The sequence below is a fragment of the Bemisia tabaci genome, chromosome 6 (genome assembly GCF_918797505.1).
Source record: "Bemisia tabaci chromosome 6, PGI_BMITA_v3".
NCBI classification, from domain to species: domain Eukaryota; kingdom Metazoa; phylum Arthropoda; class Insecta; order Hemiptera; family Aleyrodidae; genus Bemisia; species Bemisia tabaci.
In genome coordinates this window covers 49,367,688-49,393,137 of record NC_092798.1, presented here as the reverse complement: position 1 = coordinate 49,393,137, position 25,450 = coordinate 49,367,688, and the positions used below count along the sequence as shown (strand labels likewise).

Here is a 25,450-nt window from a genome sequence, read left to right as displayed (position 1 = left end):
GTTTTCTAAAGCGAGGTTCACTCGTCACACGGCAAAGTAAATCCTCCGATGTGATCTACTTCGTAGCGATGATTTAGAAATGAATATAAACGAAGTATCGACTCCTCTTACATGAGTCATGAACTAAGTTATTTCTAATACACACAGTCATTCAATTTTTCAAATATTAAGAGAATTTTAAAGTACAGCATTGACGGACACGGAAAATCGTCTATTCCCTATGAAAGATGGATGCCAACATATTTAGTATACATGTGCATTCAATTCCTCATATTTTTCGTAAAAATTGAAAATTCATCTGTAATTATTTAGGAGCCTAGTTCTCTACATTCACAAGACTAGACAGTTTTATCGACTGTTGGTGAATTTTGTTGAAAAACCTATCGCGTCGAACTAAAAATCATCATCCATGCTCAAGCTTTTGAGAGCATATTCCGAACTACTCCACGGAGTAATGCGGTACACTGTTACAGATTTTAAGAACTTACTTTGCAGTGTATAAAGGTTTAGAACCCCTGGATTAATTATTTATGATTTTGACAATGATTTATTGTTTCTTAATGACGGGTTATTTTGCTAACTTCCGGGCAAGGGTATAACCTAAGGTGTGCCACTTCTATCTCGTGATTTTCTCGCCGTATTAATGCGTTATTACGGCACATTTCCTTTTTAAATTTTGCCTTCGCATCATGGTCTAATATTCATTGATGCCCTACTTCACCGACTTCTTCCTATTGAAAAATGCGCAAAATACAGAGAATACAAATTAATTATACCTCTCTTTCAATTTGTTTTAAAAAATCATTGGTTTTATTTTCTTTTTTTGTAATTCTACAATAATTTTATGTTACTATCGTATACGCATATCGACGGTGTAAGTCGGCAATCACATAACTCGGTTTGCGACGTCGCAGACTTCTTGTCATACTTTATTTTTTAAATGGAAAACTACTCAACGGCAATTCTTTAAAACTGTCATGATTTAGCGGCTCTGGTGCTTGCACTAGAGCTGCTATTCCGGACGGTCCCAGCTGGGGAGTATCAACGGACCATGTTACATTGGAGAGACCGCGTGTTGGTTGATGGGAATCGGCGCCATTTTCTGCTGTTTAGGGGGGACTGATTTATTTTAATTGATATCTTTTTCCTGTGAGCGAATGCTATGTTGTGTAGTGTATTTTTGAATCATGGTGATACTGTCAATAATTCAAAACAGGTCTGTGCTTTAATCTCGCACTGGAAAAAAATGTACTTTACGTTAAAATTTGAAAATTCAAATCTATAAGTTTTCGCGCTTTTTTCGAAGAATGCCGTGGTTGGAGCTTCCTAGTCATACTACTCGACATCACTGATAGCAAACAAAGGTTACCAAGGAAACCGTAAACGCGTAACACTACCTACCGTCACCAGAGCCGCTTTCCGACGCGAATGCGTTGGAGCTTCTGCTTGTTTCTTCTCAATTCGAAGAAAATTCTGCAAAAACTTCAAGAAATAATGTCAATTTGTTCTCTCTTAAAAAGATGACGTATAGGCGGAGATTTTCAGACACCGCAAACGAGTTTTGTGATTGCCGACTTTCACCGTTCGATATGCTTATCCATTTTAATAAGCTAAGTTTGTGTATAATTAAAAGATAGGGCAAACTTGAAGTATCACTATTAATCGTTTGTTGCCATAATCACACGAATATAAGAAATCTTTAAGAGGTGTAAACTCCCTTTAAAGCGGTTGAAAATACGAGGTTGTGCAGAATCTCAAGGATGCAAGTGTATACTGTCTTGATGATTCATAAGTATGTCTTAATGCGCAATGCATTTCTTGGTTGCGGTGTCTCAAAATCTTCAATGCTAATTTATATTTTAGAGAGGAAACTATTTAATGAATTTTCTGCGATTTTTCGTTTTCAGCATTTTAAAAGAAGTAAAAATTCAGTGATATGTAGTTTCAATGAATCAATACAATTTGCTTAATTACGATGAATGAAACTTTAGCGGAGATCGTAATACACCGCATAACCAAGAAATGCCCTTTCTGCACCCAGCGCTTCAATTGTGATGATTTGAATATTCAAGAAATGTCATTCAAGAGTTCAATACTGGCAAGTCACGTGCAATTACATAAACTTAATGACAACAGACACTTGAAATTTCTGCAAAACTTGAAAATCAAATGAGGGGCCTGGTGGACAAGGCGCATAAGTGGAGTTTTGCTATCTTGAGAAAAACGGGTTTAAAATCCTACATAATATGACGCTATATGGCGGAAAGAAAGCTTAAACTCAAATTTTGATGCTTAAAAATTGGATTTATCAGTGAATTTGTCAAATCAACCTTAAATCAAACCTAGAATAAGTTGAAATCACTAATATGTCAATTTTGTCGAAAAATGCACTTTTGCGCCTTGTCCTCCAAGCCCTCAAATAGTCTTTCAGCGATAGAAGAGGATTCCTGGAATCTATAAGAGATTTCTTGATTTTTACTTTAAAATTTTTCATTCCCTGATGCATCTCGGTTTTCCTGCATTGGACATCATACTTTTAATTGGTTTAAATGCGTTGTTTCAAGTGTAACATTGTAACGTCTGATCAGTGCATTTGATATCCAATACATATTCGATAGAAATGCGATTTAAAAATACTCAGCAAATACAGAGAATCCACGAATCGGCATTAGAAAGAAAAGCGGCACTCTGACTCAAACCATGCGATGTTCCTCCTTTCGCCGCACCGCGCACAGGTGCTAAGGGAATACATAACAAGAGCACAAAGGAACCGAAGGCAGACAGCTCGGTGAGCCAATGTAAACTCAATCTTGACAGAGAAGCAACCCTATTCCCATGTCGAGGGGCGGCAGCGTTAAATTTTAAGTAAATTTAAACATTCAACCGCAAAAGGAGGGCACGCCGGAGAGGGCGGGGGGGAGGAGCGAAAGAAGGAAAAAACAGGTATCGGACGGCGGCGAGACGCGAACGCCGAGAAGAAAAAAAAAGCGCGAAACCAAAGAATACTTAACTCGGAAGAAGAAACTCGGACAAATAGAGCCGGTAGGAAAATAAAAAGGTCGAAACAAAACCCCGGAAAAAAACAAAGTTAGAACACGCTAGAGCCAAAGGGCGTAAGTCAGTACATCCGACTGAGTCCTGAACCTCCTCGTGTGCATTTTAAAAGAGGAAAGTTGGAAACGCGAGTTAAGTTGCTTTGTTACGAGCTGACGGATTTAAAACCGGCAGCACCGAGGCCTGTGGATCTGTTAAATAAGACACTAAACCAAGATACCATACAGTCAATAAATCAGTGTCCGAGGGCTGGGGGTTGCGCGGGTCGCGGGGACGTAAGTCGGAATCCACCCCCGCGATAGGGTAGTCTCACCTCTTGCACCGCGCCGGTAACAGCTAGGGTGTTGCAGCCCCCCCCCCCCCCCCCCCGCCCCCCATCTCCACCACCACCCTCGATTTCCTCCACCCCTTTCGTCTCCGGATGAAACAATACTCCCCGCCGATAGAGTCCAAGATTAATTGGATTAGAGTCGTCTATTGTTCTCGACGGGGGAAGCGACGACGGGATGAGACGAGTCTTGCAGGTGGAGAGTGGGGTGGGGTGGGGGTGGAAAGGGGTGGGTAATGTTTTAATTTGAGATAGTCATGCCGACTGCTGTGCGGGGTAACTCGATAATGGGAGAGGGAGACCTTTCGATTGGATGTGTTTCTGCCAAACGGAACTATGCGCATTAGGGCATGAGCCCTGGGACCCATGAGAATACGTGCATGACAGGGCTCACGTCATGATGCACTTAGTTCCGTTTGGCAGAAATACGTCCGATTGCGACGAGGGTCCGCGCCCGAAAACAGACGGAAAAGGTCTTCAAGTCCCGTTTAAATCGAAAGATGTTGATGTTTGGTTATCCGGTGGATTTATTTATCCATGCTTTAGTGCTGCTCTGCCCTGCTAGGGAAGAACACCGTGCGAACATTCGAGAATTGCCGAATTCCCTTTGATAAAATGTTTATTTTTGAGGCAAGTTATGGATATTTTCCCTTGAAATTTTTAGGAGCTTTAGGTGAAATTGCGAAAAAATAAATTTAGGTGAAAAAAATATGCATATGTTTACCAGGAAATTCGTGTTTTATCAAAATATATTTGGCAACGCTTAAAGATTAATACGGTGTTCTTCCTGAGCACGGCAGTGTTGGAGTGGGACTCGGGAACAGCACTTACGCGGAGGAGGAAAGTTCGGTTCAGATACAGGCTGATCCGAAAGCCTCGCACCACCCCAGTAACCCTTAAGGTCTAAGCTCCTTCTCAGAGTGGTCTAGAGTACTATATTGGAGAGTAGGAACAACGGACAGGTCGGTAATTTTTGAAAAAATAAAATAAAAATCGAGTGTCAACATAGGCGAGTACAATAGTACTGAGAGCGTATTTGGGCTTCGTTCTGTAAATATTCTGCCGAATCTATGATACCTCATTGGCAACAAGCTGAGCATAGCGAGTTTACGTCTCGCGCCATCGCGCCTTCAATTTTGCAGATACAACACGGACATCCATCAAGTACGAATAGTTGTATCTCTGCGCCGTTGTCAACGCGCGTCCTTTCGCGTTGTTCATCAACACACGGTGAGGTTCGTGTACGATTCTGAGTTACTTTCTCGCGTTTTAGTGAGCGAATCGTGTTCTACGCGTCATGTACCTTCGGATCAATGTACTCGCATTCAAAATTCGTTCATGGTTTAGTTATCCATTGTCGAACTTTTTTCTTTGTTGTGAATATACTGATGAAGATATTTGTGTTTTTGTGTTTATTTTGGTTACGGTAGGAAGTGCTATACCAAACAAAACAAATTTTGTGTTGATTTTAGTATAGTTTGCGGTACTAAGAAAATGCACTGTTCCGATTGCGACATTGGTATTCACCACTCGTTTTTTATTAAATTTCTTCAAGAAAATTAGCTGGCATATTCTCTTGAATTTGTGAAGCAAAGGCTAGGGTTATTTTGTGTTTTACTTCCTGTATTAACCAAACTTTTGCGTTGAAATTTTTCTCTGTATAAGTGGTTCTGAATAACATTATTTGGCTCAACGCGAAACCAGGGCGGCTTAAGATTTGGGGAAAATTGCGCTTTTTCTTCAAACAGCGTATTGTTTCGGATTCCGAGTTCCTTTTTCGCGTTTTTAGTAAGCGGATCATGTTCTACGCGTCATTTACTTTTGGATTAATGTATTCGCAAGACAAAATCCGTTCATGGTTCAGTGATCCATTACCAGTTTTTTCTCTGGTCGTCGTTTTTCGTACGAAAAAACATAACTCCATTTTAAGGCTGTAATACTGATTCATATAATTACCTTTTTTACAAGAATGTAAATTGATAATTTTTGCTCAACAATTTTCTGATTTTTGCATGAGACCAGAGGAAACATCAGTAAAATTTTCAGTAAGAAAAACCCAAATTTCCTAGTAAACATGCAATACCCAAGGGGAAATCCGGCAACATTGAAATGCAGTTACGTTCTTTCGTGAGAGCAACTACGAGTTATGGAATAGTAAGCGGAAGAAAACGAAGACAGAAATGAGAGCGAAAAATAAACACAACTTCAAGTTTTCAGATTTCATGCTCTCCACTTTTCACGGCCCACTTGTTAGCGGCCTAAAAGATGCAATTCCTGGTGCAAATGCAGTCGTGCATAGATGGACGGACAAGATAAGCAAGGAGTAAGCACTCCCGGGCGGGGGTTCCCGGAGGAACCGGGCACTCCGCAAACGACTCAATCCCGATACTCCTCCGCAGTGTCGGTCACCGCCGGTGGGTTGTTAAGGGTCGGATTAGGAGGAATCGCCGCGGACCGGAATCGGGGGAAGAGAGAGAGAGAGAGAGCGGGACGATCGGGAGAGGAAAAAGGATACCCGATCCTGAATTACCTCTCTTGAGGTTGACGAACAGCGCGGGGCGCAGGGAGGGGTGGTAGGGAGGGGCGCGGGGCGACTAATTAAAGACGCGATCTTGACCGAGCTCATTAAGGCCGTCGCGTCGGGCGCTTAGCTACCCACCCACCCCAAACCGCCCCCACCAACCCCGCGCTTCGGAGATTCCGGGCTCCCCGGAAAAGTTGCCGCGCTCCTTCGGTAAATAATATGATTTTTGGGGGCCGTTTTGAGTTGTCGCTGATTATTCTCCTGTTCCGTCATGCTTAGGAAAAACGCCGTATGAACATTTCATTGGGTGTTGCCAAATTTACGACCAAAAAATACTTTTTCTAAGAAAAGTTGAATGTTGCCAAATTTACTATCAGAAAATACATTTTTCTAAGAAAAGTTATAAGTACTTTTCATTGATATTTTCAGATACTTTACATCAATTCACGAATAAAATTTGCTGAAAATTTGGAAGAAAAAAATTCGCATGATTCCCGAAAATTCGGGATTTTTAAGGCCGTCGCGTCGAGCGCTTAGATACCCACCCACCTCCAAACCGTTCCCCTCGCCACCCCCGCGCTTCGGAGATTCCTGATTCCGGGCTCCCCGGAAAAGTTGCCGCGCTCCAAATAATATGATTTTTAGGGGCCGTTTTGAGTTGTCGCTGATTTCTCTCCTGTGACGAAAAAAATTGTGAAGTTGGTTCAACATTCTGGATGTAAAACAAGTGTGCGAGAACTCATAAAACTTATTTTCCATACAAATTAAACTTTTTCGAAAACCGATTATAGTTAACCGTACTATAAACGGTTTTCGAAAAAGTTTCATTTGTATAGAAAATAAGTGTTCATAGTGCCGATAAAGGGTTAAACATTGTGCAGTATACTACAACATAATTCACAAAACGTTGAATTAACCGGTACAGCAGTTACGTTAGCATTGTCAAGATGTAAAACTAACTGCTGTGGCGGGTAATTCAGAATTTTTTGGGCTCTCGCACACTTTTTTTACATCCAAAATTTTAAATCAACTTCACTTTTTTTTCGGTGATGTTCTATCATGCTTAGGAGAAACTCCGTATGAACATTCGAATGTTGCTAAATTTACGATCAGAGAATACTTTTTTCTAAAAAAAGTAATGAATACTTTCCATTGAAATTTTCAGAAACTTTGGATCAATTCACGAATAATATTTTCTGAAAATTTGGAAGAAAAAAACTCAGAAGATTCCCCGAAAATTGAGGATTTTTCAAAAGAAATTTTGGCAGCATCTCAAAGCTATACTGCGTTTTTCTTAAGCTTGGCAGCATTGCTACTTTCATAGGGCGTTGAAAACGACGGAATGACCCTAAAGCGCCAAAATCCCAATTTTGAGGGAAAAATCAATGTCGTTCGATGTGCGCTCAATTTTTTGAGCGTAGAACAAATATTTAAGATGCTTTGCCAGCCATTAAAAACGGATTTCGAGTCAATGGCTCCAGCACATGATGCGTCTACCTATAGGTAAGCGTAAACCGCCGAACGGTCAAGATCCAAAATTTTGGGGCTTGAACCCGTTAGAAAAAAACTGTTCATACTTTAAAGACCACGCATTAACAATTTAAGCAATGTAAGTGAGTAAGGCACAAGTTAATTGAACGTATTTAGGCCAAAAGGACCAATGTGCATAGGAATTGCGTGCGACATAGTTCCTTTTGGTATAAATCAGTCCAAATTTGGAGACCAACACTGCATTTTGCCTAATGATGGCCGACGAGGGACTTGATGAGAAAAAAGTTTAAAAAAATTTGCAACATTTTAACAGATTAATGTTAGGGTGAGCACAGAACAAAAGTAAGTTTTGGTAAATTAGATTAGGATTGCTTAACTCTCTAAAGCGCACTTGGACGTTTATGAAGGAAACTTTTTTTCTTCTTCTTCTTTTTTTTTCTTTTGACTAGAGAAAAAAAGTGCACTTTAAAAATTACCTTGTTGCAATTTTACCTACATCCCCGGAAAAAAGTCCCAGCTTTTGCTTCAGGTGTCTCCTTTTTCTCCTTTCCCTTTATCAGCGTGACGTGCTTGCGATATATCGATTGATCGGTCATTTAAACCTATGGCGAAGGATCGATAGACAGGGTATTCGCAACGAACACCCCGTCTATCGATGACCGAGAAATATCGATGATCGATCTTCACACCTCGCTAGTCGCTACTGCTCTATTTAACACAGATCTGCCCTGATTTTTCAATTTGATGGATTCCAAGAAATGTGATCCGCATTAACGAGTAGAATCTCGTTTGAGTTCCGGGAAAGTTGTCAACGTGTAAATAGGTGAAGTAATTCGCCTGAATTTTTCATGCTTGAGCTATTTTCTTTCTCCGTTCCTAGTTTCTTGTTTTTGAATTTTTTCCGAGTATGTGCCAGACCCATTTCGTTAACATTTCCACTCGTTGATTAAAAATAATGTGTTAAAAAGAGACGAGATCCTTGAGCCAAATAGGTAAAAGACTTTACGAAGTTACGACACAACGTTGCCAAGAATAAGTTCAAATAACACACATGATATATGGATGAGGAAATTTGAATTACTTGAAAAAACACGCGTCTTTCTTTTAATCTCTTCTTCTGTTTTTACAGTTTAGCCTTGTTTCATGTCGTTACAAATATAGTTTTTTAGGCAATCGAGAGCAGCATGTAAATTTTCCATAGAATCAAACTAATCACGCACAAAGGAAGTTTTAAAAATAAGGGGACAACTTGGCAACTACGAACATTAGTAAACAAGAGGAAAATGTTATATACTTCAGAGCCAGCAGACAAAAGTTGCAAGTGAATATACCACCTTAAAAGCTCATAAAGGGTATTCTACGAATGTACAGCACTGGGAATTATTTAAAATCAATTCACGAGAAAAAAAGAAATCATTCAATTACATTTAATATGCAATTTTGCATACTACCCTCCACCTCCTCTATCCGTTTCAGACAAAAAAAATAGAAAATATTTTTTCCACTTTTCACGAGACAACAATTATGAATCCAGTCTTATTTCGGTGTAAAATAAGAATTGCAGCATTACAGCAAACAAGTTTTGCACTTGATTTATGCTGATTAAACTGAAAATTCGGAACTACAATATCTGGCTCATCTGTAAAAAAATAAAAAAAAAAAATTTAAAAAAACCCTTGCCTTATATGCATAGGGAAACAAATGGTAGATACGTTGTTTCCAAACTAAACCATGGCTCCCATTGATTTTTTTTCTCAGATTTTTCCAGAGCCTGTGGCAATCCTGCTGCACGGTGGAAAAAAACTGAGGAAAAAGAAGAGGAAAACGTAGGAGCGATGAGACCAAATGGACTTCTTTGAAGTGATCGGAAAGTAGGTCACCGAAATCGCACGGTATAAAATAAAACTAAACCTGAATGATAAATAGCGAGCGTCTAATTAATATTCTTTTCGCTGATAGTTGATATCTTCCCTCTCCTGGAGGGAAATAAATAATAAATAAAGCTGCTCTCTTACGCAGATACTTCTCTCTCGGCACGCTCTTTGCTCCTGCAATCGGAGCTGAGGTGACGGAATTTTTTGCATTTGGAGCTCGCATTCAAATAAAAAGAGATCTATCAGTAAACGAATTAAAATGGAGAAAGTTCCCATGGGCCAGGATGAAAGCAGGTCACTAGATTTAAATAAGTTTCTTCTGGACAAGACAAGTCTACTTGGGGAATCTGAGAATAATCTGTGCATCGGTGTCCTTTACTGTAAATATTTCGAAACTATTAAAGTGCCGCAAACCACAAAAATCAAATCAAATTCAATCACAATTGAGAAAATTTGGGTTTTTTAAAACGGGGTTGTAGTACGATCGTGGTTTGGGTTACAATCGTGTTTACCACGAAATCCTCGAAATTCAGATGTGTCGTGTGACATTATGACAGAGTTGCAAAATGGTGCAAATTGTGAAATGCTATCGGTAGTAGTTTGCAGAATTGACATCCGCGATATCTTTGAGGATAATTTTTTTGTTGGAAAATTTGCATGATTTGGCAACACTGACGTGATGCAACACGGCACATTCGAACTCCGAGGTTTCATGGTACACACGACTGTAAACGCTACATAGAAACCCTGTGACACTTACAACCGCAGCGACACGTTCTGTTTAAGGAAGCCGGAGCGCCTGCAAATTTTTATGTATGCAGCACGGACGTCCTAAGAACACGAAAAGTTGTATCCAGCCCCGGCGATTGAAAAAACCGGTACCGCTTGTCATACTCATAACGAGGCGTGTCACTCATAGTCATTGCTTTGATACGTCGCCGTTGCACGAAGATAGGCCGATTTGAGTACTTAATCAAATTTAAAAAAAGAAATACGTAAATGGAGAATTTGCAAGCAAATTTTTTTATTGCTTCATCTGAAAGTGCTTGAAGAGCAGATTTCATAGTTTTCTTCATAATTTTTTCAGATATGTTAAATGGTATGAAAATAGATTTAAATGTAAGAAAATGCGCCGCCTAGTGACGTCATCTGGCGGCATTTTCCATTTAAACACATGTTTTTCAGCAGATTAGAACATTTTGTCATATCTCCTCCATTAATTGTTCAATTTATGAACCAAGGGTATCCTCGTGTTCAGTTCACTCGGTAATTTCCATTTAAACACGAAATTCATCAAAGTTCAGACACCTGCAAAGTCTCTATTAATGATGAAAATATAAATAAAATGGAAACTATTTATATCGGCGATTATACACGTCTCCTTCATCTGCATCTTCTAATATAATTTACTTGAAAATGCGTAAAAATTTAATCCTAATACTTAATCATTCACTATCTGAAATAAGTGGAAGATGCCAAATAGTGAGTACAGTATGCGGGACGTTATCGGCAGAACGAGCAAAGGTGCGACCTATCGTGATCCTAGTATCCTCTCCATCTTCTGATGGCTGAGGATCCCTACGGTAGTGGAGAGGCGTGAATGCTCGATTATCGATATTCCCCCACATTTGAAGCTATGCTATGGTAAAGAATCGATTATGAAGGTTTCGTCTCGAACAACTTGTCCATCGATCCTTTTTCATAGGTTTAAGTGGCAGATCAATCGATATACATATAGCAATGCACGCCATGGCCACACTGGAAAAAAAACACAATGGATCTGGAGTCCAGGCTCTTAAAAACATCGACAAGAAAAATTACTCTTGATTCTCTCTTGATTGATGCTCTTGATCAGAATCTACTTTAAATCAAGAACCAAGCCTCTTAATTTAAGCGGATTTTGTTTTGATTCAAGCAAAAATCCGATTGAATCAAGAGTATTTTTCTTGTCAATGTTTTCAAGAGTCTGGACTCTGTGATCCAATGTATTTTTTTCTAGTGCACTGCTCTGAGGGACTATAACTTAGCAGCAAAAAAGGGGAGGAAAAAACACTTATTTCTGATGCTTCTTCAGACCATCGCAAAAACCGAAAAACAAAGCTAGGAAGAATATGGTAGAGAAAAAATAATTTTTCCGTTATAAAATTGGAAATTTGTTCTTGCAGTTTTGAAGTAATTTTCAGGGAGTTTACAAAACTGGTTCGCGCCTCATTAATACATCGTTTGATACGTTGCTCACCACTCATCAGTCAGCATTATAGGCGAATAAGATTATCGTTAATCCCTCAAAGTAAGTTTCACACTACGGGAATCCACCGTTGCATTGTGCGGACTGGGAAATATTTTGTCTCCTTGGGCGAGCTTGTAGACTCGATGATTAGCTGGAGAGCCGCGGAGTGGAGATAACTAAAAGCCCACGTGAAATCGAATTAGCGGAGCAGATTAGGAGGAATTACCAATCAGAAGGAGAGGGCCTCCAGCGTCGTCGGAAGCACCGCTGCCATAATTCACGTCATAACTTCCATTGACTCGGTTGACTCGATCGATCGACTTGATTCGCGATGACTTTTCGAGGCCGCAATCAAATGGACTGCATTTTGCAATTTGGAACAATAAATTCTGTCTAATAATATTAAGGAATTTTGACAGAAATTTTTAGTAAGAACTTGCAAGAGAATGTAAGAAATCTTTTGGATTGCATTGAAAATGGAAGGTACTTTTTTATGATATTTTCTCTGCTACCTACGTAAAAAGAGATGAAGACTTTTTTTTTATACAAATTAAATTTTTCTCGAAAACCGATTAAACTTAGATGACTTATACTTTTTTTTTATTATTTACGCACAATGGTCATTTTGGGCAGGCCACTCATCTTCAGGTGACTGAACTGGTATGGAAAAGATAGAAATTCGGCGTGAAGGAAGCCGCGCCGGCGCAGTTATTATCATGACTCTCGTTCCCTCGATCAGTGAGATTAGCTGATCGAGGCTGCCGTAAAGAATAATAAAAGAGTAAGTCATCTAAGTTCAATCGGTTTTTGGAAAAATTTTAATTTGTATAGAAAAAAGTGTAAATTCGACCGTTCACAATCAAGACAGTATTGATGGCTAAAGTGCGGAGCCACGTATTTCCGTTTGGAACGTTACGAACTTCCGGTCTTACTTAATTTTCACTTTGGAAAACTGGTCAACATAATTCCTTGAAACTTTCATGATCTCTCTTCCATATTCGCAGAATATCATGTGTGAATTATAAATTATAAATATACCAATCGAAACGACAAATCCCCGAAAAGTCAGTTGTGAACACATGTTTGCAAAAATTGATTGAATTCGAAAAAAACATAATGTTTCAATTTCCCATGTTACTTTCCACAAGAAATGCAAGAGAGTTCGTCGGGTGTCTGATTGGCTGAAAAGAGCGCGAGATAATTTAGTGGTCACGCACTTTCCCCATTCAATACGGACTCTTATTTCCTCTTTGGGTCCCTCAGTGCGTCGTTCCCGGTCGAAGGAACGTAACTCTATTCCAAGGTCGCAAAATTGACTCAATCAATTCAATTTTTTACTAGAATCTACCTATTGAATGATTTCCCAAAATAAGTATGATTCTTGTAAAAAATCTAAGAAAAAATCAGGAAAATTTTCACTCAGGAATGCCCGAGATTCTCCAGGTAAAAGTGCAATTTTCGAGGGAAACTTTGTCCACACTAGAGAGTATTTGGACCGAGTTTACCAGAAAGGAACCAACCCACATTTTTTAAAAAAATTGAGTTAAGAATGCTTTCGAGTTCCACTAGCTGTATATTTTCTCCTGTCAAAAATTGAAAGTTGAAAAACAGAAATTAGTGTGTGAAAAGAGGGGTTGAAGTTATTTTTCTACATTGAGCCTTATGCAGGAATTCAACTTCAAACCTCTTTTTTTCAGTTTCAACATAATGTGGGTTGGTCCCTTTCTGATGAACTCGGTCCATTTACGCTCTTTCGTTAGGAAAACGACAATAAAGCGCAAGTCCTTCTCGTGTTTGTTTTCTCCGTCACGTCTGGAGCTATTTTTATTTGGATTCTGCACGAGTCGACACCAGGGGCGCAGAGACAATCGCGCGAGCACGGAAGAGCGTACGTGAACCGTCGACGCGTGCACACTCAATAAAGAGCAATCGCAATCGGCGGCGAGCCCTCAGCTTCCTCGGCGAACCTCAACCCCGCGTCGGTCTCAGCGACACCGCTCCCAACCCGACCCGGGTCAAAAGTCGAAAGTTTCCGCGCCGCCGACAAAGCTCCAAGTTTCCCGGGCTCTTATCGCGACCCCCAGCCGGGGGCCCGTCCCCGAGGGCGCCCCCCCCCCACCCGCGGTCCCCGACTTTCGGAAACTCGTTCGATCTTACTTTGTGACTCGTGAACCGATGTCAAACGGCGGCATTGTGCCTGAGCGTGTGTGGTTCGAAACTTGGGGCTTCGCTTTGATTTTAGCGCGGGAAAAAATATTCAATTAATCGCGGGATGAGGCTCTTGATGAATGGGATCCCGCGGTCGGGGTGGGTGGGGTGGGGGTGGGGGGTTCGAATCGGTGAGAGGGTAAATATCATCTAACTTCGGATGTGTCGGGTTTCGTCGCTGAGCGAGTATTTACGGATGAGATTGCGTTCAAGTTGAACTGTTACTCGTCATTCGCGGCTCACTTATAGCTTTTCGAAATCGGAAACCAGGATTATCGAGGGGTTCATTGTAAGATTGCATACTGCGGCTGATTCAGTACTTTTAAGAAGGGCGGATGTCTATTTTCCAAAATCGTAGTAGACTAGGGCAGGCTCTAAAATAAACCACGAAATGCGCATCGCTTGTAATTCAACAATGGAGAATTTGCAGGTGTCTAAAATTTGATGAATTCTATGCTTGAATGGACGCTACCGAGTGAGCTGAACACAAGGATACCCTGGGTTCATAAATTGAACAATTATTGGAGGAGATATAACAAAGTGATCTGATCTGTTAAAATACGTGCGTTTTAATGGGAAATGCCGCCAGATGACGTCACTAGGCGGCGTATTTTCTCACTTTTAAATCTATTTTTATACCATTTCCCATATCAGAAAAAAATTGTAAAAAATACTGTGAAATCAGCTCTATAAGCACTTTCAGATGAAGTAATACAAAATTTGCGTGCGAATTCTTCATTAAACATAGTCATTGTTTTCGTGTAAAAATATATATACATTCCATGCATCAATGTTTAATCAAATATGAAAAACTGTCCGTAAAATCACGTTTTTCGTGTTTCTTGCGACTTAACTTCCAGCAATTGCGATTCTCAAAAGCTGGCAACACTGTTTTCCTCCATTTAAAAGTATGCAAAACAATCGATTCTTGGTGAGGTAGCTTGCCTCACCTAAATCGATATTTTTAATGGATGTGAACGGAGGAAAAACAGTGTTGCCGCATCGAAAAATCGCCACATACTTGCCGTGGTTACGCCTTCAAATATCCAGTTCATTTGTAGATTTAGTCAAAAACGTCATGCCCGCCCACTGTGCGACAGGTCGAATCGGCGCGGCGGAAATCTCATCTCTCACGTTTTGTTTTGTTTGATGTAGAAAAAAAAAATGTGGGGTGAACGAAATGGGGAGTGTCGCCGTGACACCGGGTCGTGGGACTTTGATACGGAATGGAAAATCATGTCGACGTGGGCTCGAATTAGAGTTCCCTTAAAGGCTCCGGCCAAGTTGCCGTTTGACACCGAGGCGTGAATAATCGATTATCGATATTTTCCCATTTGGAGCTATGGTAAAGAATCGATTCTTAAGGTGTTCGTTGCGAGCACACAGTTTCTCGATCCTTTTCCATTGGTTTAAATGGTAGATCAATCGATATATCGCAAAGCACGCCACGCCACTGCACGCTATATGTATGCACGATGAATATTCCGAGTTCTCGAAGGGAAAAGGCTGCTTTATGACAATGAGGAAAAAGGGAAAAGTAGCTTCATCTTACCGCTTGTCCTATTTGCTTTGGGAAACCTCATTCTCTACTACGTGGACATTCTTCATTTTTAGGACATAGTGATGTTTAAAGGGTATTCTTGAGGGAGGAACTCCTTCTCCAAAGGAATCCGACAATAAGCGTGCATTAATATTTTCGTATTATACTTTTTTTGTGATTATTATCAATCCTAAGTTTCCTTCATATCCGTATGACCCTGATCTCCTAATATTCCTATATTCTATATACATATAAGTGCTTCTATGGATAAGCCAGAAATCGTAATTTGTCAATAGTAGATACAGCCAAATCCGTCTCACTCCGGGCAAACCTGACTTCCGGCCACCAAGAAAGCTGCCCGAAAACGCGATAAATTTGAAAAATCGTGTTACACACAACGTAGATTGCGCGCTAAGGAGTGTATTTCAGACTTTTTTGATGTGCCTAACGTGATTTTCGAGCGAATTTACCCATTAAAGATTTATTCTGCTGGCTGTGCCTCTTGCGTGCAACGGACCCATTATGATTATACGTGACGAGCTGGATCATTTCTTAACGCAATCGCTAAATCTGCTGTAATAAATCTAATCTTTCTCGAGATTTGCAAAAATTGTCCTTTTCAGCATGCGATGTTAAGGATCTCCTTGTACGTCTCTTAATCATATGTAAACTAAACGAAAGGCTTGGAGGACAAGGCGCATAAGTGCAGTTTTTGCAATTTCGAGAGGTGCGTGGTTAACGTTCCGAAATTACACGGATCCTTATGGCGAAAAGAAAGTTCAAACTGACCTTTTGATGCTTAAAAATTGAACATAGGGAGCGACTTTTTCACAGATAATCCATTAAGACTGGTTTTACTTGAAATTATCGATAATTCAATTTTTCCAAGAACTACACTTATATGCCTTGTCCCCCAAGCCCCTCAAATTGTGTTTCCTGAGAAAAGTAGCTGTTTACAGAACGACTATGAACACGATTCTTAGAATCGACTCTTATTCCCGCTATAGATACACCTTATTAGAGGAAGACGCTCATGGAGGCTCAAAGCGAGTGCGTTAACAACTACCCTTACTGACCCGCGTGCACCCTCGCGGGCGATAACGGACGGCAGGGCAAGCGAGGACTTGGGCGCTCAATAACGTGATAAAAAGGCGGTAACATTATTACCGGGTCTCGCGGACTTGTCACCGAAGGGCCGTCCGTCGTTAACACCCTTACGCCCTTGTCGCGGCCCTTCCTCCACTCAAAAAGTGCCGGCCGCTCGCCCCAACCCGCCCCCCGCGCACCGAGGATGAGTGTTACAACCTCCTTCACTTTCGATCCGCAATCAGTGTCAGTAACTCTCGAGTCGGGTCGGGCCGTTTCCCGCTCGGATTAGGCAAATAAGTCGTAAGCGCGGATCACTACTCCCACCTGAGCTCTGAAAAGTATGAAATTATATGGAGAAAAAAGGTCACGTGAAAATTGAGATACGCCATTACGTCAGAGAGACGAAAATAAGTGTCAGCGGTGTGGCGTGCTTTGCGATATATCGATTGGTCTGCCATTTAAACTTATGGAACAGGATCGGTGAGCAGGGTGTTCGCAACGAACGCTTGAAAATCGATTACTTACCACGGCCTTAAATGAAGAAAAATCGATAATCGATCATTCACGCCTCGCCGTTGTTACGATTTCCGCCGTGAGGTGGAATTTTAGGAGGCTTTATACGAAAGATTTTTCCTTGTTTTTAGAAGGGGATGAACTGAGAGAAATCAGATTCATTACGACAAAAAAAAAAACCGTTCGGGATTTTAACTTAGGTTAGGATATTAAAATTCGACCATCTCATGGTCATTATTAAATATAGCGCGGCCGTCCGGTCGTGTCGACGTAAAACGCATATTAGCGCCTGCAAGACTGAAGGAATACTCCACGCATTGCGCGGACATCACACCAATTGCGAATTTTCAATGAGTAGAGCGCGCATTGTGGTGTACGCGCGATTCGTGAAGTATTCCTAGAGTCTTGCAGGCGCTAATATGCCTTTCACACTGACGCAACCGTGCTACATTGAATAATTTGAACCCAGCGATACCATCATATTTCTCTCGAAATTTTACATCAGAAAAAGTACTAAATTTGAAAATCCCTCTCATATACCAGAGCTCCATCAATTGTTAGGAAAAATATGACTGTAGTTTTCATTTAAAATTATATTGACTTTTTAAGTTGGAGGTGATCAGAAAAAAGATTGTAAAATTTTCTGTTAGAAATTTGAATGGGTCAATTGCGCTGATCACAGAATTGTTTTTTGTGCTTGATTCTTGTAGATTAGCTGAAAATAATAAGATTCGTCCAAACAGCAACATTCAACGTTCAATACTAACCAAGATGACCCTTTGAAAAGTCGAGGTTTCGACGACATCCATCTCGGTAGTGACATTCTTTGTGTCTTCCACATTGCTTTCATCCGAGTTTCACGTTGAGTAACTACTACAAATGAGCGTCATACTGACTAATGAAAACAAGGTGGAAGAAACCAAGGGTGTCACTTCCGCAATGATCGACGTCGAAACCCAGACTTTTCAAAGGGCGATATCTCGGTCAATATTGAACGTTGAAAAATGCTGTTTGGAAAGACCTTATTATTTTTCAGCTAATCCTCAAGAATTAAGCATCAAAAACCGATTCTGTTACCAGCGCAACTCACCAATTCACACTGAAAAAAAATTCTCGGCGTTTTTACCAAGATCCGTTGGTACCTTTACCATCTCACTTTTTTTACCAATTATTGGTAATTTTACCAAGACAGACAGGTAAGCTTACCTAAAAACCGGTATATTTACTGTTTTTTTCAGGTAAGGATACCACTATTATTGGTAATCAATTCCCGGTAACTTTGCCATTTTATCTCGGTAATTCTACCACAGTCGATAAAAAATATTGGCGTTTGTACCGGGGTCCAGTAAAATTACCGAGAAAGTTCGATAATTTTACCGAGATTTCTCGGTAAAATTACCAATTCCATAAATGGTACTTTTACCAAGAAAAAACTGGAATCAAATAGAACCCTGAATTCTTGGTAATTTTACCCTTTTCTTCGTAAATACACCGAAATTTTTTTTCAGTGTAGACGGAAAGAGTACGGAAGTTGCCGATGCGATAATATTCCCGCATAGAACTAGAACAAGAGCAGAAATATTCAAAACAGCGCCATTGAGAGACGCGTCTTGGAAATTTCACCGTCGTTGGCTCCCGTTTTATTTCCGTCGCAGATAGACACCCGGAACAAAACCCACTGCGCTCCATGCTGGCAGCCTACAGGCTAATATCACCATGTCTTTTGACCCTGAGCAACCTCACCACCGAGTCTTTTAACAATACGTTATAAAAAGCGCACTAAAAGTTCCGTCGCACGTGTGACATAAGAGCGTACCTGAATCTCAACGACAGCCCTGTCGTCCCTATAACTCGACACTTTCGGGGCTCATGTAGAAACAGACATACGCCCTTACGTCAAAAGAGTGCCGGTATGAGGGTAATCGCATCACAGCGGGACAGTTGGCAAATATTCCTTGAATACCACATTTTTCGGTGGCCAAATCGAGCTCCGAACCGCATTTTCCGAGGGGTAGTTTTCCGATGGCTGCTCGCCGTCGAGGCAACCCCGGGGGCGCTGTGCGGCGCAGCAGAGCGACATTCCGTGTCGACTTGGAGTGTTTCCAAACAGTCATGATAACACGCAGTTAGTGTTTTGCCTTCTCCGAGGAAATCTGATACCTCCGAACGGGCCACCAAGTGGCTCCTCAACTTTTTCCGGGTGCTTTTCCTCTCCGCGCGCAAGGAAGCGCGCCCGACGGCCCGACACCTCATCATGTCGAAATCTAGGGTGGTTTGTTCCTTGCATCGAAAAAAAGTTTAGGTATATAAATTGAGTAATTGAAATCGTTGGACAAAGCTATAGACAAACAAGACAGGGAGGAAATGAAGCGATCGCATACGTCAAATTCTAGGATGGTTTGTTCCTTGCATCGAAAAAAAAAGTCCAGGTGCGTAAATTGCATTATTGAAATTGATAGACAAAGCTGTTGACAAAAAAGACAGAGAAGAAATGAAGCGATATCCTCATGTCAAATTCTAGGATGGTTTGTTCCTTGCATTGAAATAAAGTCGAAATATGGATTGCATTATTGAAATTAATTGCAGACAAGAGATGAGAGAAAGGAGACGACTCCTCATGTCAAATTCTAGGATGGTTTGTTCCTTGCATTGAAAAAGTTCAGGTATATAAATTTTATTATTGAAATTGCAAGACAAAGCTTTAGACAAAGAAGACAGAGAAGGAATGAAGCGATACCAATTGGTTGAAACGGGTGGTTCAAACGGACATTGGTGGAAATGATGGACTTACTACACCAGAGAAATTTCAACCCAAAAGTTTTGGTTAATACGGGAAGTAAAACACAAAATAACCCTAGCCTTCGGTTGAAACTTTCAAGAAAAAATACCGGCTTGTTTTCTTGAAGAAATTCAATTAAAAAAACAACGAGTGTTGAATACCAACGTCACAATAGGTAAATGCATTTTCCCGGTCTCTCCATTGTTTTCTACACTTAACGCCCAACAAACTGTACCAAAATCAACACAAAATTTGCGTTGGTTCAAGTTTCACTTCTTATTTTAACCAAAATTAACGAAAGAACACAAATATTTTTCTCAGTGTACAAAGAGCAAAAAATAGTAGTTTCTCATTGCAAAATGGAGTCTAAATGTAGTCGAATAAGACCTGGAACCTTGAAATCTATCCCTGGGGAATGCACCGGCTCTCTCCTCCATTCTGCGCGCTGTTTAAGGCTACATTGAAGAACACCATTTACGCTCGTAGGAAAGCAGGATCCCCGGCGTAGAGAGTAAAAAAAGCGAGGAAATTGAATTAAACTCAAGGAAAACGCCTGTTTAAACTGTCACGTAGCGTGAAACGTAACCGCGGGCGAGGCTTGAAGGGCCCCCGGGTGATTAAGGGAGCACGGCGGAGCGAAGGAGGCCGGCCGGTGATATGCATAATACAGAGATAATACGCAATACACAGTTTTATGAGGCTATTATTCCGCCATGTTTTATTCCCGTTTTATGTCCATGTGTGATTACAGGCGTACACCCCGTTCCCGGCGACGGACGACAGATGGCGCGGCTTCCGACTCGACGCGACGCGACGTTCCGGCCTCGTAAAACCACGTTGCCAATTTACGAGGAAATCAATGGGGATGTTGCATGTGTGAGGGATTTGCGATTTGACCCTTGATTATAATGTAAAAGTTCGCGAGAAACACGATGGTGCCACTGGTTTTCTCTGAAATCATCTCTCAAGCTCTCAAGTTGAGGCCAAAATGGAGGGGATATCCCACGCTACCCTGAGAGTCCACATTTACATCAAAAAAACTCTCCATGCAAAGATAGGGAGCAAATATATTAGCAGGGTTGCCGTGTTTTCAGTTTTCTAGTCCCCAAATAAAGTGGCAATCCTGCTAATGTATTTGCTCCCTATCTTTGCATGGAGAGTTTGTTTTGATGTAGAGGTGGACTCTCAGGGTAGGGTGGGATATCCCCTCCATTTTGGCCTCACTTTGAGAGCTTTTTTTGAGCTTGGGAGATGATTTCAGAGAAAACCAGTGGCACCATCGTGTTTCTCGCGAACTTTTATACAAAAGAATCAATGGTCAAATCGCAAATCCCTCACACATGCAACATCCCCATTCTCTACAATGTTAAAGGCGTGATTTGAGCACCCATATGAGGAGAGTGCGGACAAGTCGGTAATTTTAGAGGTTGGATTATGGAGCTTTTAGGATCCAAGAAGCGGCCAACCTAAAAATTGGACTGCATTTTGCAATTTGGAACTATAAATTCTGGCTCATCTGAAAGAACACTTATGTGATTAGGGAAGCTAAAGGCACACACGATGTTTTTAAACCGAGTCAGAATTTGTAGTTCCAAATTGCAAAATGCAGTCCAATTGATGGGCTTGGGAGACACTGCGCATAAGTGCAGTTTTTGCTATTTCGAGAGATACGTGTTTGAAGTTTCGGAAGTACATGGATCCTTATGGCGGAAAGAAAGCTCAAACTGACTTTTCGATGCTTAAAATTGGAATTGATGAGCGACTTTTTCACAGAATATGCATTAAGACTAGTTTCACTTGAAATCATTGATATCTCAATTTTTCCCAAAAACACACTTATGCGCTTTGTCCTCCAAGGCCCTTAATTCAAATTATCTAGAATGATTAATTATTACAATTGTTACGATCCTTCATTTGTAAGGCACGTACTTGATTTAATTTTTGCATAAATTTACTCATTTTTGCGGGAAAACGCTCATTTATAAACATTTTGGCGACAAATGCAAGTTTAGCAAGTTTGCGGCCGAATGCCGAAAAATCCGCACTTTTCGCCAATATCGGACTTCAGACCGTGATTAAGACAGTGTCAGACCTTTAATTAGACCGGAAAGCATGATGCATCCCGTCAAATATAGACCTTCAATGCGCAAAAATTCGTAGAGTTGAGGAAATTCAGGTGTGGTGGGTCCATGCAAAAACGACCCTTGTCGATAGCTCTCCTTTTCAGATCCTTTAATCAAATCGCGAATCAAATTCTCTGAACAATTCAGAAGGGAAATATTCTCAGACTTCCCTGGAAACTCGTAGTTTATCGAAAGAAATTTGGCAACGTCTGAAAGCTCAAGCGGCACATCACGTCACAATTTGGCTCTGCTTCTAGCTTTCTCCTCTGATACAAAAGTTCAAATTTTCGCGACGATTTGGAGGCGGGTGCATCCAGCAATCCAGCATGCCGCATCGCATTAATATTCGTAACTTTGAGTCTTAAATCTCCGGAACTCTCCTTTGAATGTTCCTCTCGAACGTGACTTCAACATTCTGACCCATTCAATTTCTTTCCCCTCTAATTATTCAGTGTGTTTTGTTACATAACTCACGCCGGGATTACCTTGGGACTTACATGCGCCATAAATGCAGTCCCCGTTTACATTTCCCTCCGTGCGGAGCTCCAATTGCTCAAACTTCATTTCGGTTTCTATCGACTTATGCAGCTACGGCTTGTATTGACACGCCACGGAAATTGTATGCCTTCTCTTGATCATAATTATTGCTTAGATTACTTGCGCCGTTCTTGCATAGAATCACTTTTGACCTATAGGTGGGATGCACGGAAAATGATGGATTGCTAATTTAGCGGTTAAATTGTTAAACAATATGTCCGACATGTCTCAATTAAACGTCCATTTTACAATAAGGGAAAGCTGATTTAACAACAAGGTGGTCAAATTAGCATTCCTTTATCGTAAAATCTACATTGAAACATGTCGGACACGTTTTTTGACCACAAAATTGTTAAATCAGCAATCTCATTTTTTACCGTGTGCAAATAGGGGTTTCGAAGAAAAAAGAAAAGAAGAATTTGAAAATTTGAGGGGCTTGCAGGACAAAACGCATAACTGCAGCTTTTGCTACTTCAAGAAATACGTGTTCGAACTTTCAAAATTACATGGATCCTCATGGCAGAAAGAAATTTCAAACAGACTTTATGATGCTTAAAGATTGGAATTCGGGAGCGAATTTTTCACAGAATATGCATTAAGACTAGTTTTACTTGATATCATTGATAACTTAATTTATAAAAACTGCACTCATCCTCCAAGCCCCTCGATTATGATATTTAGGTTAATATAATAGTAATGAGTTAATAGTAATGAGAATAATATGTAACATAAGAATGGTATTTTTAATTATTAATTTAAACCCTATTATTTTTTGCATTAAGACTATTTTTACTGGAAATCATTAATATCTCATTTTTTCAAAAACTGCACTTATGCGCTTTGTCCTCCAAGCCCCTCATTTTTCCACATAATAATGACAATATATAAAATCCCGATCCCACTCGGGCCGTTTTAGCACCTAACTCTTCACTTTTAACACTGTGACTGCGATTTTATCTTATAATTTGGTAACGCTGAGGACACGGCGATTACTAAAACGAATGAGAAGTATTAGCCACCCGGCAGGCTTTCTGTCCTCAGGCCCGAAGAAGTATCAATTAAAACGGAGAAGCGCTTTTGGCTGGGTACCAAAGGGATATCCAGCATTCCGAGTGGGAGGAATTGAACGCGTTTCTGCCAAACGGAACTAAGTGCATTACGACATGAGCCCTGAGACCCATAAGAATACATGCATAATAGAGAGCACGTCGTAATGCACATAGTTCCGTTTGGCAGAAACACGTCCAATTAGGCTGGGGCCCAGCCTCAGCTCCTGAGCAAGAACTCGGAGATCGGATCAAAGCCGAAATGCCAAAAAGTCGTGTCGAAGCCCGGAACCCGGGACCCGGCGGGAGTTTTGATAAACACAACAGACGGACGGAAGAACCGGACTGGTTTACATTCCAAGCTCATCGGCTCGTCCGAGTCCGAAACTTTGGTCCCCGTCCAAAGTGGAGTCTGCGAACGACAAAGGCATTCCCCGCGCCAAAGTCGGAACTTACTCGAATCAAAGCTTTTCGGATTTGAATTTAGCACTTTGTCGTAACGTCCGCCTTTTGTCCGGGATGCTCGGGCTTGTGGCAGATGTGGGCGAAGAAAATATTCTCTGTGGAAAACGGGAGCAGATCCAGCGATTTGGCAAAACCGGGTTTCCTCCATTTGTACCACGTTTAGCAGAGGGGAACCTAGCCACTTCAGCTATTGCCAATTTTAACTGGGAACTTCAATTATTGACAAGAGAACGTTTGTGCGGATTCCTTTGAAAATTTGCTCCGTGCTATGCAGAAAATTCACTGTTTATTTGCACAAAAATCTGCACAATCGTTTTCATGTAAAAAATTATAATACGCAATCAAATTTGGTAGTAGCTAATGTGGCTTGGTTTCTTTTTGCTTGACGCGGTCCATTTAAATCTACACTGGGAAAAAAAAACACATTGGATCTAGAGTCCAGACTCTTGAAAACATTGACAAGAAAAAATACTCTTGATTCAATCGGAGATTTGCTTGAATCAAAACGAAATCCGCTTAAATTAAGAGGCTTGGTTCTTGATTTAAGCTAGATTCTGATTGAATCAAGAGTACTTTTTCTTGTCGATGTTTTTAAGAGTCTGGACTCTAGATCCAATGGGGTTTTTTTTCCAGTGTATGTTAAATAATTGATTCTCGTTGGAGCACCTGGCCCTTGCGTTCTTGAACGTGCGCATTGCGCCTTGAATTTCACTTGAGAGCTGACTCTGGAACACATGATGAAGCTAATCTTTTTTCACTCGTGATTTTTGAGATTTTGGAAAACCTCCCTTAGTTACTGTCGAAAGTTCACCCCCGCCCCCTTCGCTTGGAGTGACATTCGCGATAGGTAATCTGATACTTTACATGTTAGTATATTGACGATGCTCGCAAAATTTACCGAAAACTCCCTCGGCAGCTATTTCCTTCCTCAAACTGAGAGGGCACATTCAAATAACTCATTAAAAACTTCAAAATTAACTCTTTTACGAAGTTTATTCTCCGGAAATTGGAACAGAGATTCGAGATTGGAAGCTCTCGCAAAAATACACATCATGCGGATATTTTGAGAGTATTTTATGTGCACATGCATGTTACAAATTCGGAGTGTGCTATTATGGGCTTCTGTACACGCAATTGCACCACATTAAAAAAAGACTCACTTATCTACGATACTAGACAAGATTTAATCTAGAAAAAAAGCCGCGTGCTTTTTCTTCAAAATCTTTGGTAGAAAAATATTCACACGAAGAATAGTTTGGAAATTGGCCTCGGAGCAAGATATTGAAAGACATTTTTATTTAGGGCACAATGAAATGTGACAGTAAGTTATACGAATGATGGCATCTGTATTTTTTCCATCTGACCAAAGCTAGTTGTCAATCATAATATTTTTCCGTCTGGTTTTTCTTTATATCTCATCAAGAAAAACGACACCTCACCGAAAATCATTTGTTTAAGGTTGATTTTCAGACTTCTCATTAGAAGATTTTTTTCCGCGTGGAATTTTTGGTGGGAGGGAGAACATATATTGTGGTGCTGTGATTCATAATTGTTCAGAAGGTCATTATCGTCCTAGCCTCTTGTTTTTGCTCTACCAAGATGCTCCTTTGAGACCGGTGCTTCCTGCAACGCGACATTACGCGTCTAAT

At 40.7% G+C, this 25,450-nt stretch overlaps 1 protein-coding gene across 1 annotated transcript in view; it reads right to left on the bottom strand.

The window, feature by feature from the left end:
- Positions 1-25,450, bottom strand: part of LOC109034765 (protein turtle homolog A) — a 539,517-nt gene that overhangs the window by 436,261 nt on the left and 77,806 nt on the right. The gene's annotated exons all lie outside the window — the stretch shown is intronic.